Source organism: Pseudonaja textilis, chromosome Z (genome assembly GCF_049901715.1).
Source record: "Pseudonaja textilis isolate UNSWEBS1 chromosome Z, rPseTex1.2, whole genome shotgun sequence".
In the NCBI taxonomy this organism is placed as follows: Eukaryota; Metazoa; Chordata; class Lepidosauria; order Squamata; family Elapidae; genus Pseudonaja; species Pseudonaja textilis.
Genome location: NC_142008.1, coordinates 28,915,364 through 28,934,576, shown reverse-complemented (window position 1 = coordinate 28,934,576; position 19,213 = coordinate 28,915,364). Strand labels below are relative to the sequence as shown.

Below are 19,213 nucleotides of genomic sequence, written 5' to 3'. Positions count from 1 at the left end.
GCATATTTTGAGTGAAACGTAAGCATTAACATGTCTTCTCTTTGTTTTCAGTGTAGAAGATAAAGTGTGACCCGGAGTGTCCGACAAATGTAACAAAAACAAAAACGTAAATAAATGTTCTTTAATGCCTTCAACTTGGCTTCACTGTTCAATAGTTCATAGTTGGAGACTAAACTCTTTCCAAAAGAACATTCCAAACGAAAGAAATACAGTCCAACTCAAAGAGCAGATAATGAGGCAATAAAAAATCCAAAAACAAACTGCACTGAAGAAAGTTCCATGACAGACCAGGATAATTAATTCAAACTTCAAGAAGATAACCAGGTATAGTCTGTTGGAAGAACACCAACCAAGATAAACCTCATCCAGGAATAAAATACTCTTTGCCTCCAATGTGTGCCAGAACACAAGTCCAAACTCTTATGCAGTTCTCACACCTGAAGCCCATGAAGAGGATCAAGGCCCTGTCCTCCAGAGGAGACCATGTCTCTCCCTTATCCTCTCCTCCCTGCGTGCCCTAGGATAGATAGGGGATGGGCCTGGGTCCTCCTCTGCCTGCTCAGCCGGCCTCTGCCCTTCCCCAGCCTCCTCCACAACCTCCGGAGCCACACTTCCACTTCCTGTCAACCACCAGGGGCACCAGAGTCAGTCTCCACCAAGGACATGACAAAAGTCACCATGTCAAATCCCAATAAAACATCTTTCCCATATTTATCTGCACTTTGTACTGTATCTATCAGCTACCCTATTAATAAAGACGCTATTGTTTGTAGAAGGCACTGAATTTTCAAAAAGCACTTTAAAAAAAAATGGCACTATTTAATCTGTGTCATCAGTCAATATGGCCTGACTTTTCTCTAAATAAACATGCAAAGAGTAGCTCTGCATGTCATTTTTGTTTGGTATTATGTAATTTCTTTAAATTTCTTTTAAAACAATCCTTTTTTAAACAGTCAATTCCATAAATAATTACTTTAGAGTATAATGATCAAATTCCACGTCAGATCAATTCTCAATCTATTTTCCCATGGCATTCATTTACTATTAAGCTGGTTCACTTATAATTTCCTGTAACTTTAACAAAAACATATAAAAGATTGTAAATATGCTAGAATTCATACAGATGTAGATTTATTATATATTAAACAAAATATACAGGCAAAAAATTATTCATGTGCAAATTTCAATTAGTTTCATTTTTTCAATTTAAACTGTTCAAGTATATTGTGACACCAAGGTAAGAAAATAAATGTTTTCTTCTAATCTTTGTAACAGATTTAAACAATAATAAATTATTAGAAGTTGGTTAAGAACTTACAGAGGAAAAAAATTTCTTTATTACCTAAAGAAGGAAGTTGATTTTAAGAAATGTATCACTCAGAATAGACATAGTAACGAAAATTTAGGTTCATTAGCTAGGCTGTTGAGTCTTTACATTTTTTTGAGATCATTCTTTAAGGAGATTGAAGATTGATACTTTTCACAACAGCAAGTGTATTTCTTTTTTGAATTGTAAAAAGTAAAACCAAGGATGTAAAAATGTTTCTGAATATTCTTACAATGTCTCAAATTCTCTGACGTGATACACAGTCTCTAAACATATTTGACATGCACTGCTCAAAAAAAATGAAGGGAACACAATAATAAGACATCCTAGGTCTGAATGAATGAAATATTCTTATTAAATACTTTGTTCATTACATAGTTGAATGTGCTGACAACAAAATCACACAAAAATTATCAATGGAAATCAAATCCATGGAGGTCTGGATTTGGAGTTACACTCAAAATTAAAGTGGAAAAAAACATTACAGCTGATCCAACTTTGATGTAATGTCCTTCAAACAAGTCAAAATGAGGCTCAGTAGTGTGTGTGGCCTCCACGTGCCTGTATGACCTCCCTATGATGCCTGGGGATGTTCCTGATGAGGTGGCGGATGGTGTCCTGAGGGATCTCCTCCCACACCTGGACTAAAGCTTCCCCCAACTCCTGGACAGTCTGTGGTGCAACGTGGTGTTGGTGGATGGAGTGAGACATGATGTCCCAGATGTGCTCAATTGAATTCAGGTCTGGGGAACAGGTGGGCCAGTCCATAGCATCAATGCCTTCGTCTTGCAGGAACTGCTGACACACTCCAGCCACATGAGGTCTAGCATTGTCTTGCATTAGGAGGAACCCAGGGCAACCGCACCAGCATATGGTCTCACAAGGGATCTGAGGATCTCATCTCGGTACCTAATGGCAGTCAGGCTACCTCTGGTGAGGAGATAGAGGGCTGTGCGGCCCGCTAAAGAAATGCCACCCCACACCATTACTGACCCACTGCCAAACCAGTCGTGCTGGAGGATGTTGCAGGCAGCAGAACGTTCTCCACAGCTTCTCCAGACCCCGTCATGTCTGTCACACGTGCTCAGTGTGAACCTGATTTATCTGTGAAGAGCACAGGGCGCCAGTGGCGAATTTGACAATCTTGGTGTTCTCTGGCAAATGCCAAACGTCCTGCATGGTGTTGGGCTGTAAGCACAACCCCCACCTGTGGACATCGGGCCCCATACCACCCTCATGGAGTCTGTTTCTAACTATTTGAGCAGCCACATGCACATTTGTGGCCTGCTGGAGGTCATTTTGCAGGGCTCTGGCAGTGCTCCTCCTGCCCCTCCTTGCACAAAGGCGGAGGTAGTAGTCCTGATGCTGGGTTGTTGCCCTCCTACGGCCTCCTCCTGTCTCCTGGTAGTGCCTCCATGCTCTGGATACTGCTGACAGACACAGCAAACCTTCTTGCCACAGCTCGCATTGATGTGCCATCCTGGATGAGCTGCACTACCTGAGCCACTTGTGTGGGTTGTAGACTCCATCTCATGCTACCACTAGGGTGAAAGCACCACTAGCATTCAAAAGTGACCAAACCATCAGCCAGAAAGCATAGGAACTGAGAAGTGGTCTGTGGTTACCACCTGCAGAACCACTCCTTTATTGGGGATGTCTTGCTAACTGCCTATGCTTTCCACCTGTTATCTATTCCATTTGCACAACAGCATGTGAAATTGATTGTCAATCAGTGTTGCTACTTAAGTGGACAGTTTGATTTCACAGAAGTGTGACTGACTTGGAGTTACATTGTGTTGTTTAAGTGTTCCCTTTATTTTTTTGAGTAGTGTATAATATTCTGCGTCTTTTAATATTCCCAAAATATTTCCTTCTTTGGGGGGGCTTCCCACTTAAATAAATACCATATTACACATCGTGGGTATCATTCCCCCTGATTTAATATGCCACTTTGCCCAAATTTCAGAAAAGTACAGTATATGTAAATGCTTTGAACATATGCCAGAAAAATAAATTTAATAATTACAAAAACATTTTTCAATTCATGGCTACAAAACCATGGGTGATAAGAAATATCTGTGTGTTTGTATGAGAGAGGTAACAGCACAATAGTAATATTTATATCATGCCCTTTAAATGTTCAAAGCATATCACTGGGTGACAATAGCTTTCAATGAAATGAAATGAAATTCTTGGTTAAATTAATGTTTACATAATGTTAAATTAATGATTGCCTAGGGTGTTGCCACTAGGTGGCAGTGTAATAACAATTGAACAATTTAGCTGCCTGACTCTAAAGAGCAATTATTCAACTTATTTGCATGCATCATACTGTAATAAATGTATATCACTCAGCAATAATGTGCAAATCAGTTCCGTGTGTTCATTTAAATGAAAAGGAAATTTAAAGTTTCTGAACAGGGATTTAGGGTTATAACTGATGATTGTGGCATAAGGATTCTTGTATAATTAGGTTGATACATACAATAAAGTGATTTGTGATTATACAAACATAATTTTGGAGACTCAGCAGCTTGAAGAAATTGAGGTTTCTCTAAAATATTATTTCCTCTCATATATAGGCCACATACATATACATATACATATACATATACATATACATATACATATACATATACATATATATATATATATATATATATATATATATATATATATATATATATATATATATATATAAAAATATCTCCTACAATGCCAGGAAACAGATCTAACATTAGTTAACTGGACGATAATGGTGACATTTGCTTATGGTAAATGTCTCTTTCTTGGCAGAATAAAATAGATTAACAATATTTTATTTCCTTTAGTTATTTTATCCTATACCAGTTACTCAATTAAATCAAGTTTTCATTTATGATAAAACATAAAATTAAGCATCTTGCTAAATTATTTGCATAATCAGCTTTGGAGAGATTTACTTCAAAAAACAATGCTATGAATATAAATAGCTCATATATGCAAATAATAGGCATTTAATAGGCTTTATTATAATATATATATATATATAATGTTTGATATTTCTCTGCTTTCAAACATGCACGTATAATTCTCATACTATTTCCTTCTTGGCAACCAATATAAAAACAATGGATTAGTAAATTAAGATAATCGAAAGCATTAGATAAAAAGGGAAATATAATTTAAATCTAAAATCTAGTTCACATCATTTACTCTACCTCTCCATACTGCAATCAGGAAGGTTCATATACTACCAAAAATTATCTCAACCACTGTAAATGTAAAAAGAATCAAATTCATATTGGCTTCATCTACCAAATGCTGTTGATCTTTTTTTATTTGTTTTGTTCCTGTTGATATTGAATAATATTTGGATTTTATCTTTTCAAAAACAAGGAATCATTGACCAGTCTTAATTCTTATATACCTCAAATTGATGAACATTTAATATTCCTTTCTCCTCTTATTTTTTTCTATAATAACTCTATAATAACTCTATGAAGACAATTGGTCTGGCAGCTTAAGGGATAACTGGAATAACAACAACAACAATAATATATCAAGTTAGACTCCTTTCCTCCCTCCTTTCCTCATTTTTTCAAATACTTGCAAAATTTGAAAACCTGCATATTTCTGTGATTTGTAATGATTTAATGAAGCTTTTTTTTAAAATAGTGTAAATTACACTTTGCTGATCTTGTCAGCCATAAACAGAACCAAATGTGTTAAAAGACACATTGTGATATAAAACAATATTATTTCACCTAATTGTCATGTAATTCATTGATAGATGCTGTACTTGGGGCAGTTGGAAATGATACTTACAGGATATTTGTCATCTCTACTTAGCCAAACAAGAAATGTAACACACCAACTAAAGTTGGGTACAGCTTAAAAAAAAAACCCTCCATTATCATTTGGATTCAGTCAAACTCATTGGTTAATGGTGAATCTGACATGACTAAATGACAGTCAGCTGAATTAATTGTACTAAAAAGAATGAGAATCAAGCCTTATTGTTACAAGTCTGTCCAAGTGACCCAGTATCATTTGCAATCACTACTCGTTGTGTATATATATCTCTGTGTCTCCAATACGCACAAATAAAGGGTATGCATTATATATGTGACGGGATATTTCATATTTTTCAGGAGTGTGTATCATGCAGACAATGTTCATGTATCAGCAAACTGAAATAATCTAGGGGATCATTTCTATATATAACAAAACTGGATATAGCTTGCTTGTTTGGAAACTAGAAAAGACAACAGAGTGCAGCAACAGAGTGGTCAATGTCTGGAATACTCTACCTGACTCTGTGGTTTCTTCCCGAAACTCCAAGAACTTTAACCTTAGACTGTCTACTATTGACCTCACCCCTTTCCTAAGAGGTCTGTAGGGGGCGTGTATAAGCACACCAACGTGCCTACCATCCCTGTCCTATTGTTTCTTTTATTTTTCTTATATGTACCCATTTCATGTATTCATTACTATGTTTTTACTTATACCTTTATCTTGTAAGCAATTGACAAACCAAATAAATAAATAAAACAATGAGCCATATATTGTATCATCTCTAAACATCTCTGACATTAAACCTAGGTGTGGATCTAAACGTTCTTAACAGTAGTGCAAGAGGGATCACACAAGACATTTTTACCTCTTAAAATCTGGCATGCTACATTGTTTTTAAAATATAGGTGTTCCAGATTTTAAGAGGTAAAAGATGTTTCTATTTAAATAGCAATCATATTTTGGTGATGGGGATTCAAAATTACCATTGGCTGATAAATGGCTGAGTTCAAATATTTGCATATCAGAGTTTTTTGAAGTTAATAAAGTGAAGTAATTCAGATTTGATATGCCATTGATTAGTTACCTATTCTAAACAATAACAATGTGCCATGAGCCCAGAATGGTTTTACTTTAGGCTTTGCATTTTCAGTTGCGGCTACTTATTCTCTCTCTTATGGCTCCTATGGCTCCTTGCTGTAGCATCTACTTCATTGAGAGAGAGTATGGTGCAGGCTGCCTTGAAAGAAACAGAGGTACATCCTTTTCTTAAGTAAAACTCTCCTAGAGCCAGCAATTTTAGGTGATTTTGTTCCAGTCTCCAATCTTTTCTTTTGGGGAAAAATGATTGAAAAGGCCGCCAAGGTTATAGTTTCAATAAACTCTGGATTATATGTATTTAAAACCCTTTGGGAGAGTCTTCAGATAGGAACACAATAGTGAAGTGGCATTGGTTGCATTTGATGACTAATGTTCCATTGGTAAAGCCAGGATGATATGCAACCATCATTGTACTCCTTGATCTTTTGAAATATTTTGATATCATCACCCCTGGACTGTCTGCAGGCACGAGGAGTAGGAGGCGGGATTTAAAATTATGAGTTTGGTGGTCCATGAGGTCCAAAAGGTTGGCAAACCCTGCTTTAAATGGTTTTTAAATGGCGATCACTGATTCTTCTCCTTTTTCTTTGCAAGTCAGTATTGGTCATAAAATCACATTTCTCTAATATATGTGGTGATTCAGGACTCAGAGTTCTTGTATAAGAGCATTGTATATGTAAGAGCGTTGACAAATGTCATCCCTTAGTTTGAGGTCAGATATTCAGCTGCACATCTCAATACTAGACCAACCAGATGAAGCTGTCAAGGTCTTGCCTCCTGACAAAAGACTGAGGATATCTGGGGAAGGACAGGTTCAAACACAATCCTGACAAGACCAGGTATTATGGGGTTTTGGACCACCCAAGTGGATTTCTCTCCCCAGGGCTGGTATACAATTTGGGGGGGTCTATTTATTTATTCATCATATTTATATATTCACTCACCTCACAAAAATGTGACTCTGAGCAGCATACTGTTAAAAACTATAAAACAGTCATATAAAACAATCCTATGCAGATGACTTATTTATTGGTAATAATAGTGTTACTTTTCCCCCTGCTTGGTATTGTTTGGTATTGTTTCTAGATTATCTATGATATATTATTCTGTAGTTACACGGTTTGCCACCCAGAGTCACAATGGAATTGGGTAGCTAATGAAAAAATCAATCAATAAAATAAATAAATAAATAAATTGTATTCTCCTACTGGCATCATTGGAATCTTCCCTTCTGAAGAAAAATCATAGATACAGGAGAAGGGCTTGACTCAGACTATTTTCTTTTACATTTATATTGATTTATCAAGTTTTAGAAACAAGAAAATGACCAGAGCATAAACCCGTGGAGGTTTAAAATACTGCTCTGGACTTGATTAGGGAGTTTAAATATTAATGGAACTGGATAAGGTAAAGAAGATATCTTTAACCTGAACTAATGGTCAACATATATTTGGAAATCTCCCGATTATTAGTCATCAGAATTTCATGAAGGCCTCTCTCCATCTGAGAGTCATGTGGATATGGGCATGTAGGAAGATACAGCAGATTTTAAAAAGAATGAAGAGTAACTCCACCAGAAATGAGCCTTTGGGACCCTGCAAGGCATCCTGCTCCAAGAGGCTGCACCGGCGTAACAAGTCTCACAAAGACTCATTTCTGGCAGAGTTTGAGGGAGAGAAAGAAAGACTTCTGCTGCTTCTGCTGCTTTCCTTGCATGAAGCCAAAAGTATCTCTCTTTCCCCCTGAGAACGGAGCTTGAGACGGTATCCTGCGATCCCAAATAAAGAATGATCGATAGGTCCTGCAGACTTTTGAGGGGATTTTCCCAGGGTCTCTTGTCCGCGGGATTTAAAATTATGAGTTTGGTGGTCCATGAGGTCCAAAAGGTTGGCAAACCCTGCTTTAAATGGTTTTTAAATGGCAATCACTGAACTGGTTGTTACACCGGTTGAATCGCACCACTGAATGTCTCATAACAAATTCACAATTCTTCTTATGTAGTTCTGTATAAATTAGCAGCAACATTACTGAAGAAACTTAACAGCATTTCTCAAATCAATAGATTGCAATCTTGAAATATTTCCTTTCCCTTTCCCTTGAATTAGGAAAAAAATGATATAAGCCTTTGTTCAGACAATCATATCTTGCACACCCAATTCAGAAAACCTATTAATGGTACCTGCATAAAGCCAGTTCAATAAGAAACCATGGATCACTTATAAAGGCTACTCCGGGTTCTTTATCTGGAATAAATTCTAATAAGGCTGCCAACTAGATTTAGGGCTTGAAGACTGCTACAATTCTTCAAACACAAATTCAGTTATTTTATTCCAGACAGATGCTCCACTGATTTTGATTTTTGAGTGATGGTATACCAGAGAAACACAAGAGGCACACCTGTTACATTAGCTAAATATCATATTCAAGTAGCTTAACTATGGCATCCATAATGCCTGCAACCTTTCACACAGAATGTCTTATATGCTAAAACTATTCTCTCTAGTGCTGTTGACATGTATCAGTAAACAAGGGTAAATCCACATGAATGAAATTTTAGATCACAAATACCTGGAGAAGCTAGGGAAGCTTGGAAAGTTGCGCTATGGGTTAAGAAGGTAAAATAATTTTAATGATGCCCTTTTGCAAAATGCCACTCACCCTTTATGCAATGACTCCAAGTATTTAAGAAGTATAACAACGTCACTACTAGAATTGTCACACTGTGACAATATTTCCAGCTCTGAAATGTGAGGATTCAGCTCTGTCATGACTCCTCGGCATGCTAAAAACACTGAGGCCATTAACGTCAGCAGTAAGCTTAGCTGTCTTAAATGCAACCGTGTTTTTGTGATGAATCTGTCAGTTTCCAACCAAGCCAGCAAAAGAAGAGGCCACACTGTGAGCAGGAGCAGGTGTCTTTACTGGAGTCTCAGCTTGGCACATGGTGATAATACAAGTAAAAGGGTTTCTAGCCAACATTACTGGCTTCTGCTAGCCAGCTGGCTATACAGACTCAGCATGCTCTGCCCTCCTATTCCCGGTTGCTTTCTGTCTGGCTCCAGCAAGTATTCTTCAGGCCTGGGTGGCTTCTGAACCGACCACAGCTGGCTTGCCTTCCTGGCTTCTCTCCCAGCGTGAGTCCCATCAACAGACATCCATCTATGCCCCCCCCCACGTCCCTCCCCCTGTGCATGGGTGGCAATTCCAAAACGGCACATTGTAGCAACTTTGAACAGTGCGCTGTTTCGGACGTTGACTGAATCCCTCCTTTTATTTCTGATGGTCAAGCTGTAAACATGGTACTATCCCCATTCATGCATATCATCAATACCCTTTGCAGGAGCACGACCATTTTTTGGATGAGCAGGAGAAGGAGCTGGAACCTAAAACCAGTCCCATGAAATCTAAATACAGATAGTCCTCAATGTACATCCCTTTGTTTAGTGACAGATCAAAATTGCAACCCAAACAACAACAACGAATTACTTTTGACCATTTTTCACACTTTTTCACACTGCAGCAATCCCATGGTCACATGATCAAAATTCTTATGCTTGGCAATTGGCATGTATTTATGACTCCTATTGCAATGTCCTGGAATCGTGTCATCATCCTTTGCGACCTTCTGACAAGCAAAGTCAAGGATTCACTTAACAACCAGGTTACTAATTTAACAGCTGCAGTAATTTACTTAATAACTATAGCAAGAAAGGTCATAAAATGGGGCAAAACTCACTTAACAATTACCAACATGCGATCTTCTCTTCAATAACTTTTATGTTTGCATGAATATTTGCACATACAAGGTTTTCCATTTCTTAGAATAGTTCAGTGAACTTGCATTTCACAAGAATCCTGAAATAAGGATTTCTATATGTTGTAGATTAAGTTGAGTATATCAGTCTTTTTGAGCTAGTTGGTAAACTCATTTGAAGATAAAAATATTTGCTGGCTAAACTTCAAAGAGAGTATTATATGTCTTTTATTACCATCTAGTATTCTCTAGAACAAGATAGGTATAGATATGTAATCTTTCAGGTGGGGAAGAGATGTAGCTTTGCCCCCAGACCTATCAATGGGCTGCAGGAGGTCAACATTTCTATCATGTAGGGAAATAAAAATGGGTGTAAACCCTTTTCTTTAGAAGAATATATGCTGCCAAATGTCTTGTTTACATTCAGCACTGCATAAGTGTTGCTTGGTATACAGGTTTTCTACTTTTACATTAAGCCCTAGGTTCCCAATGAAGTAGCCAGAAACATTAGTATGTCATCATAATTTATAACCTATATGCTTTTAAAAAATATATTATTCTTTTATTTTAAAAGGATGTGTAGCTTAGAGTTTCTATGGACGTATTCTTTGAAATATTTGTTATCTAAGAATGCTGCTGAATCCCACAAAAGCCTTTAAGGCAGGGGTCTCAAACTCAATTTACCTGGGGGCTGCTGGAGGCAGAGGCTGGGCCACATAAGGGATTCCACAATGGCACTGCAGACGTCATTTCTGCTCAGCTTCTACTTATCAGCGGTTCCTGGTTTTGCCTTTCCCTTCCCAAGGCAACGCGGGACTGGAGCCGCGCGGAGCTGCACCGGCAGTAGCAACTCCTGACAGCCCCAGCCGGACACCTGAGCGGAGCCCAGGCAGAACTGCCTGTTGTGTCTGGCTGCCCAAGTAAAGAACCACACCAGTTCAGGGCAACTGTGAGGAGCAAGAGGGGAAGCCGGACCATTGGAGAAGCGGAGCAAAGCCGGAGATTAGTAGCTGCCTCTTTCGGCGCAGAAAGCTTCCCCCAACCAGCCGGCTGGTCTCCTCCTCCTCAGCCATACAGAACAAACAGGCAGAGAAGGAGGAGAGCAGCTGGCCAGTTGGGGGAGGCTTCTTGTGCTGTGAAAGAGGTGGCTAATGATCTCCAGCTCCGCTCTGCTTCTCCAACATCCGGCGCCGCCCTGTTCTATGTGCTGGCTGCTCAGACTTGCTGGGCCTGAATGTCAGCCATGACGAGGAATGGCGGGTAGGACTTCCTTCAGAGATCCATTCCCCCTGCGGGCCGCACTAATATTATACTTTCATATCACGGTGGGGGCCACAGGATATCGTCCTGCGTGCCGCAATTGGCCCGTGGGCCACGCGTTTGAGGCCCCTGCTTTAAGGCATTCCTAGAAAAAATAGTAATAGGCAATTGTTGAGGTAATTCCCCATTAGGAGAATGAGTGCATACAGGGAGATGTATAGAGAGTAGTGTTGAAATAATACACACAGAGCGCACAAATACACTGTACAGTAAATGTAGGTTTTTACTTCCAGAAAGGTTTAAACAAAGTCCAAACAAGCAATCCAAAATCATTCACAGGTAAATCAGTCAGTTTTTCAATCCAGGGATAATCCAGTAACAAAGTCCAGTGTCAAAAACAATTCAGTAACAGACTTACATTAAATCCAGGAATATCAGTCAATTAGGAAAAATGGAACAACTGCAATACTTTCCAACAGAAGGAAACAGAGATACACTCACATTCTCTTCTGAGACTCAGAGTAAACAAACCAGGTTTCCGGCTCCATCTTATGGCTGTTTGAGAAACCACATCCAATTACACTTTTGCATTTTCTTAAAGATACAGTTTTAAAATGTTTATCCTGGTTTATATATTTCTAACCTAAATACCTGTTAGGTGACTTATATTCCTAACAGCAGTAAACAGTACTTTGTTTTGAAGGTTACAGTACACTAGGTAACACTGAGAATTTAGGTGGGGTACATGCATGGGTGTCATGAATACATGCGTGGGGGCAGGGCACATACACGGGGGGTCACATGCGCATGCACAAGGGATATAGGTATGTGCATGCATGGGAGCGGGGCACATGTGCAGGGTGCATGCATGGGCGTGCACATGTTGGGTACTTGGTGCTGAAAAGGTTAGCCATCACTGCTGTAGGCTATTCTGTCTAGTTCTAAAATTAGACTGAGGGAAGCAGCCAATTTTAGTAGATTTTGGATAGACAGTAAATTGTTACTTATTCACTTTGCAATTTTTTCTGCCAGAGTTGCTGAGATACTATTTTATTTTTATCTTATTTCATATGCCAACATTATTTGGCTATGGACTCTAGAAATTCCATCCATTCTAACTGGGGAGTGGATAGCTTATTCTGTTCTGACAAAATTCATGCAGAAAAATGCAGGCTGCATATTTTGTGGCATCTACAGGATAATGATTTCAAGCAAGTAGCTTTCTTTATACAGCATTTTCTGTCAATGTTTCATGTAAGATTAAATGATTTCATATGACTTTGTGGTATTGTCCAGAATGTTAACTACTGGTAGTGGCTCATTACGCACCATGGATTGATCACCCTATAATTACTAATTCAGTTTAGATTACTTCTGCAGTATAGAGCCATTATATTTTGAGAATTATTACATCCGTAGTGACATTTCTTTTTTTAAATGTTTTAAAGGAATATTGTATAAAACAAATGATGATGTCATTACCCAAGGGCAATACTTTGGGAGCTGAGAAAGCTAATTATCAAATCAGATTTTCAGCTTTCTGAAAATTTGATAACATTTACATTTCATGAGTGGGAAAGGAGAAGAAAAGTACTTGCCAGCACAAATTGCACTAAATCATTTGCTTATAATTTCACATTAGCCTAATCTGCTAGTTCACCTAGAAGCAAGCAAAGTTATCATAGAAGCCAATCTGAGTTGATTTGTATGCCATACAAATGTTGTGGCATTCTTTGACAAAGTGACTAAATTAGTGGATCAGTGAAGTTCTTAGATATATTTGGCCTTTAGTAAGTAATTTGAAAGAAGTAGACCACATCATACTACTTGGTGAGATAGAAAAATATTGGTTGGACAGCATTACTGCCAGATGGATTCGTAACTGGCTGACCAACTGCAGTCAACATGTAGTTCTTAATGAAGCTACATCTAAATAGATGGAAGGGGGCAGTGGTGGGATTTGAATAACTAAACAACTGGTTCTCTGGCTGGGTAGGCATGGCCAGTTGGTCATGGGACTGGGTGGGTGACATCACTCATCACACCCAGCCTCGCCTCCCGGCCACTTGCCTCAAATGCAGAGGTAGGATTCAGCCAGTTGGGGCTAATCCCACCACTGATTGGCCCCGCCCTGCCAATTTTTCGGCCTGGTTTTTGGCTGTTTTTCAGATGTTTTTTGGGCTGTTTGCAGGCCGGTTTGGGGGCATTTTCTGGGCACTTTGGGGCTGTTTTCAGTTCAGTTTTGGGCTGTTTTCAGGCCATTTTGGGGCCATTTTCAGGATGGCTTTGGGCTGTTTTCAGGCCATTTTTCAGGCTATCTCAGTATGTTATTGGCCCATTTAGGCTGTTTACTGGCCAAAAATGGTCCCCAAACAGCACAAAAACAGGTCCCTTTTCAGGCCATTTTCAGGCTGTTTTTGTACAGTTTTATACTTAGATAAGAAAAAACAAATGCATGGGTATAAAATAAGTGATACCTGGTTCATGAGAGAGATCTAGGAGTCCTAGTAGACAACCACTTAAGTATGAGGCAACAATGTGCTTCAACTGCCAAAAAAGCCAATGCAGTCTTGGATTGCATCAGCATAGGGATAGTATCAAGATCATGTGAGTACTGTTTTATACTGCACTGGTGAGATCACACTTGGAACACTACATCCAATTTTAGTCACCACAATATAAAAATGTTGTTGAGACCTTAAAAAAGTGGAGAAGAACAACGAAGGTGAATAGGGGCCTGGAAACTACAACTTATGAAGAACAGTTGCAGGAATTGGAAATGCCTCATCTCATAATGAAAAGAACAATAGCAGTCTTACAATATTTAAGGGGTTATCACAAAGAAAAGGGATCATAGTCTCTGAAGACAGAACAAGAAGTAACATAGTAATTTTGTCTCCAGATCTGAAACACATCACATCAGCTTCCTTTTTCAAGAAGCATTGTCATAACCCAACATTATATACTGCTTTCCTGTTAATATCTCAGGTACATTCTTAATATCACCTTCTGAAGAAGTGTGAAGACATTGCTGACTTGGCACTCCGAGGCGTCATATTTTAGCCTGTTTGAGCTTATATTTGGGGTTCCATGCCATTTGGCTTTATTAGCTTTTCTCCTAATGGAAGACCTATCTGTTTGCCCTTATCTTGCTTGACTGAAAATGAGTTGCCCTAAAAGGTAGTGCTTTTTCACTTGTTTGCTTTTGTTACCATCGCGAAAGATCAAAAATAGAACATAGAATGAAATTAACTGAGATACATATATACTACCAGGCCACTTGAAAGAACACACTATGCGGATTCTATTTTAAGTAATGGGCCTCCTTCAGGTACAGGCAATAGCTTATAGGCATATAATTCCTATAGATACCTGCAGCTGCAATGAAATAAAGATACTGCAACATAGCCATAACAGCATTTGAGTACAAAATGCTTCCTATCAGAAAAAATCCTTTCAAACCTATTATTAAAATATCTCTGAAACCTGAGGACAAGATTGCACTAAAACAAAGTTGAGGCAACTGTTTCACCAGCACTTCAAAGCTGTACTGATGTAGTATTATAGGGACTGCTACACTGTCAGGCCACTGCAGCTTGATATCCAGCAGTTCATGCAGACATTATCAGCATATAGAATTTATGGCAATCTGTCATTGATTACAAGAAGGTCACAGAATTTCAATTATGTAAAGCTGCTGCCAAGAATTTGTATAAAACATACAATATTACAATGAAAACAAAGTACATGAGTTGCTTCTGTGTTGTTGATTTTATAAGAAGCAACCTAATCATCAGTTTTACACAACTTGATTCCTGCTATATTAGCATTTGCATACTAGTCCTTAATTGATATAAAAATAATTTTCTGTAAAATTAATTTTCATAAGTAAAATAGGTGTTGGAGGTGCAATGGTTTGGTGACTAAGATGCTGGACTTGTCAACTGGAAGGTTGGCAATTCAACATCCAAACCCTGTGTGAAAGGGTAAACTCCAATTTCTGCTCTAGCTCCTGCCCATCTAGCTGTTTGAAAGCATGCAAATGCAAGTAGATAAATAGGTACCACTTCAGTGGGAAAGTAACAGCATTCTATGTGGCTCAGTGTATAGATAAGCAAGTCACATGAACACTGAAGCATCTCCAGACAATTCTGGCTCCCTTGGCTATGAAACAGAGACGAGCACTACCTCCTAGACCCAACTGGAGAATAGATAGATAGATTAGATGGATGGATGGATGGATGGATGGATGGATGGATATATAGTATGTATGTATGTATATGTATGTATATGTATATGTATGTATTGGTTTTCCAGGTCAATTTTATCTTTGGGGTTTCTTAGGATGGCTGCTATTTTTCTGTCTGTTTTGAAGGCAGTCTTGATGTGATGCCTGTGTAGTATCTTACTGATTTTGTCTGTAGTACCTCTTATTTAGGGCAGATAAAAGATAAAATTGACCTGGAAAGAGAAAATTGATCTGGAAAACCAAGGCCAAAACCAAGGAAGTCCCTGTGCATCATGCCCTGCCACATACATTGGACAGACCAATAGAAGAATAAGTACCCACCTGGATGAACACAAAAATGCAGTAAGATACTATACAGGCATCACATCAAGACTGCCTTCAAAATAGACAGAAATATAGCAGCCATCCTAAGAAACCCCAAAGATAAAATTGACCTGGAAAACCAAGGCATATATGAAGTCCCCTGCACATCATGCCCGGCCACATATATTGGACAGTCCAATGGAAGAATAAGTACCCGCCTGGATGAACAAAAAAAATGCGGTAAAAAAGCTGGAACACACTCCCTCACTAGTCCAACACATGAAAGCCACAGGTCATAGCATCGACTTTAATGGCACCAAAACCCTAGCCACTATAGAAAACCCCAGCCACAGAATTATCAGAGAAGCCATAGAGATTGAAAAAAGACCTGAAAGCATGAATAGATGATTCCACCAGACTGTCAATTATCTGGAAGCCTGCACTCTCAAACAAAAAAATCTCCACACCACAAGCCAGGCAAACACCTGGGCACAACAGACTCCCCCTGATACCTCCAGTTCAAACACACCCCAACCAGGCACCCAGATGAAACTTAGCTTCCTAATAAATGATAGCCATCTGTTTACTCAGAGCCAAAACGCACTAAACGCATCCAATAAGGAAACACTATGTTGCCAGCCAATCAAGACCAAAAAACGCTACAAAACAGACAGAAGATATTAGAAACACCAATCAAGCAGAACACAGCAAACTCCAAGACCAATAAACACAGACCAAGACTCCCAACCAATCAGGATGAAGAAAAAAAACCATTCTGGCACAGCAGTAGGCTAGCATCAAATTTAAAACAGAAATGGCTGTGAAAGTCTAACTCATAGACGAACACAATACAGAAGCCTGATGATAGCAAATTAGATTCTGCTGAAACGTCATTCATCATCTTCAGGCTTCTGTCTCCGGCTCTGTGCTTCTCAGAGTAATGTGAGATTGCAGCTGCTTCCTCCTTTTAACTGCCAGTGGGGTGGGACTTGATTGGGTGGGGCTTGGCTGTGTTCTGATTGGGTGGGGGTGTGTTCTCATTGGTAGGGGTTTGGCTGTGTTCTGATTGGTTGGGGGTTAGCCGTGTTCTGATTGGTTGGAGGCGTGTTCTGTTCAGGTGGGGGCTTGGTTGTGCTCAGGTTAGTCTTAGTTGCTGGGGATTTGAGCTGGTGAGTTGTGATCTTGCTGTTTGGCTTCGAGTTCGTGGTCCTTCTGCATCTTCACAGTGGGTGTCGGTTTGCTTCATGTATGGCTCGGAGGGGCTCGAAGTGGGCAGTGATGCAGCTGCCGTGCAGCCCCTGGTCCATGGTCGTGTCTCATCTCCTGAGTGGGTGGGAGTCCGTTCTCTACATGGAAGTGTGGTGGTGGCATCTTGTGTGGCTCTCATGGGTGTGGGTCTGGTGTCCTTCTTCATGTTAGGTACTCGTCTGTTCATGAGGGCGGGTTTCCAAATGGCTGGAAGGCGGGAGGTGTCATCTCGTTTGTTCATGCTGTGTGGGCGTTTTTCTATCTCTATGGCTTCTCTGATTATTCTGCTGTTGAAGTGTTCGGTTTTGGCGATAGTTCTGGTATTTTTAAAATCAATTTCATGTCCTGTGGCTTTGAGGTGTTGGACCAGGGAAGAGGTCGTTTCTTCTTTTTGATTGAGTTCTTATGTTCTTCAATGCGTGCACTTATTCTTCTGTTAGTTTGTCCAATGTATGTGGTAGGGCAGGCAGTGCAGGGGATTTCGTATACTCCTTGGTTTTCTAATTCGATTTTGTCTTTGGGGTTTCTTAGGATGGTGGATATTTTTCTGTTTGTGCAGAATGCTGTTTTGATGTTGTGTTTTTGGAGGATCTTGCTAATTTTGTCTGTAGTGCCTTTTATATATGGGAGGAGGGCTTTGCTGTTTTCTTGTTCTCTGTCTTGGATTTTGGTTGGGGTTTCTTTTTGGATTAGGTGGGTAATCTTCTTTCTTTGGAATCCATTGGCTGTAAGTACGTTGGTGAGAGTGTGTAGTTCGGTTTTTGGTGTTGTTCATCGGCTAAGCATTTTGTTCTGGAGATGAGTGTCTTGGCTACGGAATTGATCTGTGCTGGGTGGTGGTGTGAGAGTGCATGTAGATAGCGGTTAGTATGTGTTTTCTTCTGGTAGATGGTGTGTCCTAGGGAGCCATTGGATCTTTTGTATACCAAGACATCTAGGAAGGGAAGTTGGTTGTTGGCTTCTGTTTCCATGGTGAATTGTATTTTGGGGTGTAGGCTGTTGAGGTGTGTGAGGAAGTTGTTCAGTTTTTCTTTCCCATGTGGCCAGATTATGAAGGTGTCATCTACGTATCTGAGCCAGAGTTTGGGTTTGTGGTCGTATTTTTCTAGAGCTTGTGTTTCAAAGTGTTCCATGTAGAGGTTTGCGATGACAGGTGAGAGGGGTGATCCCATGGGTGCTCCTTCTATTTGTTTGTATTTTTGTCCATTGTAGGTGAAGTATGTATTGGATAGGCAGTGGTTGGTTAGATCTAGGATGTGCTTGGGGGGGTTGTATTTGTTTTGGATGGCTGTCAAGGCTTCTTTTATTGGTACTTGGGTGAAGAGGGATATGACATCGAAGCTTACTAGTAGGTCGCTAGGTTGTAAGTTTTGTTTCTTTATGATCTCGATGAATTGGAATGAGTTTCTTACGTGTGAGTTGATGGATTCTGCATAAGGTTGTAGTTGTTTGGCGAGAAATTTGGCTAGGTTTTGTAGAGGTGAGCCTATGGAGCTGACTATTGGTCTGAGTGGGGTTCCTTCTTTGTGTATTTTGGGGAGACCATAAAGCTTGGGGCATCTGGATGATTTTTCTCTGGGTATGATTCCTTGCTGGATTTCTTCACTGATGGGGGAGGCTTTTATTTTGGATTTGGTAATTTTTCCAGGTAGGTGGTGGGGTCTGTCTTTAGGGGTTTGTATGCGGGGTCTTGGAGTAGGTTGGTTAACTTGTTTTGGTAGTCAGATGTGTTCATAAGAAAGAAGATTACCCACCTAATCCAAAAAGAAACCCCAACCAAAATCCAAGACAGAGAACAAGAAAACGGCAAAGCCCTCCTCCCATATATAAAAGGCACTACAGACAAAATTAGCAAGATCCTCCAAAAACACAACATCAAAACAGCATTCTGCACAAAGAGAAAAATATCCACCATCCTAAGAAACCCCAAAGACAAAATCGAATTAGAAAACCAAGGAGTATATGAAATCCCCTGCACTGCCTGCCCTACCACATACATTGGACAAACTAACAGAAGAATAAGTGCACGCATTGAAGAACATAAGAACTCAATCAAAAAAGAAGAAACAACCTCTTCCCTGGTCCAACACCTCAAAGCCACAGGACATGAAATTGATTTTAAAAATACCAGAACTATCGCCAAAACCGAACAATTCAACAGCAGAATAATCAGAGAAGCCATAGAGATAGAAAAACG

General features: G+C 39.5%; 1 protein-coding gene across 1 annotated transcript in view; it reads right to left on the bottom strand.

Annotated features, from left to right (window-relative positions):
* The window catches only part of DYNC1I1 (dynein cytoplasmic 1 intermediate chain 1), a 274,890-nt gene that overhangs the window by 238,913 nt on the left and 16,764 nt on the right, over positions 1–19,213 (bottom strand). The window lies entirely within an intron of this gene.